The sequence below is a fragment of the Euprymna scolopes genome, chromosome 11, assembly GCF_053919585.1.
Source record: "Euprymna scolopes isolate OS-2025 chromosome 11, ASM5391958v1, whole genome shotgun sequence".
NCBI classification, from domain to species: Eukaryota; Metazoa; Mollusca; class Cephalopoda; order Sepiida; family Sepiolidae; genus Euprymna; species Euprymna scolopes.
In genome coordinates, this window is record NC_136492.1 from 15,567,468 (window position 1) to 15,568,019 (window position 552).

General features: G+C 35.0%; 1 pseudogene; it reads left to right on the forward strand.

The window, feature by feature from the left end:
• Positions 1–212: 212 nt before the first annotated feature.
• LOC145288369 (U2 spliceosomal RNA) lies at positions 213–350 on the forward strand (annotated as a pseudogene).
• The last annotated feature ends 202 nt before the right edge of the window (positions 351–552 follow it).

Consider the following 552-nt stretch of genomic DNA (forward strand, 5'->3'; position numbering starts at 1 on the left):
TCATGAGGACACGATATGTTAAGGTCCAAATAAAATTGTACTTTCGTTTGTGAGGGCAAAATGAATCCCACCTTGTATACAGACCAGTAAACGTTGATTTACGGTAAATTGATGTCAGATAATTTAATGGAGTTTTCGTTTTCGTTTCCCTCTACTCCTTACATTAAAAATCGGCCTTGTACCTAATTTGCTCGATGGGGGAGCAAATAAATACCCTTTTCTTGGCCTTTTGGCTAAGATCAAAGTGTAGTATCTATTCTTACTACATGCTGTACTTATGTTTGTAACTTTGTGATATAAAGTGGGGGATCACTTTTCTGTATTAATTTAATGTAAAATGATCACCCACTTTACAACCAGTCAGTCTCAAAGCCATTCAAGTCAATGCTCTCAATGTATCTGTTCCAACTCATGTTTCCTGTGAACATCAAGGAAGGCTAAATTAGAATTGCTTTAATACGGGATGCATTTTGTTGAGTAATGTGAAGAATTTTTTTGCCTCTGTTTGATTATTGAATAGGCAAAATGTATCATCTACATATTGAAAGTAGA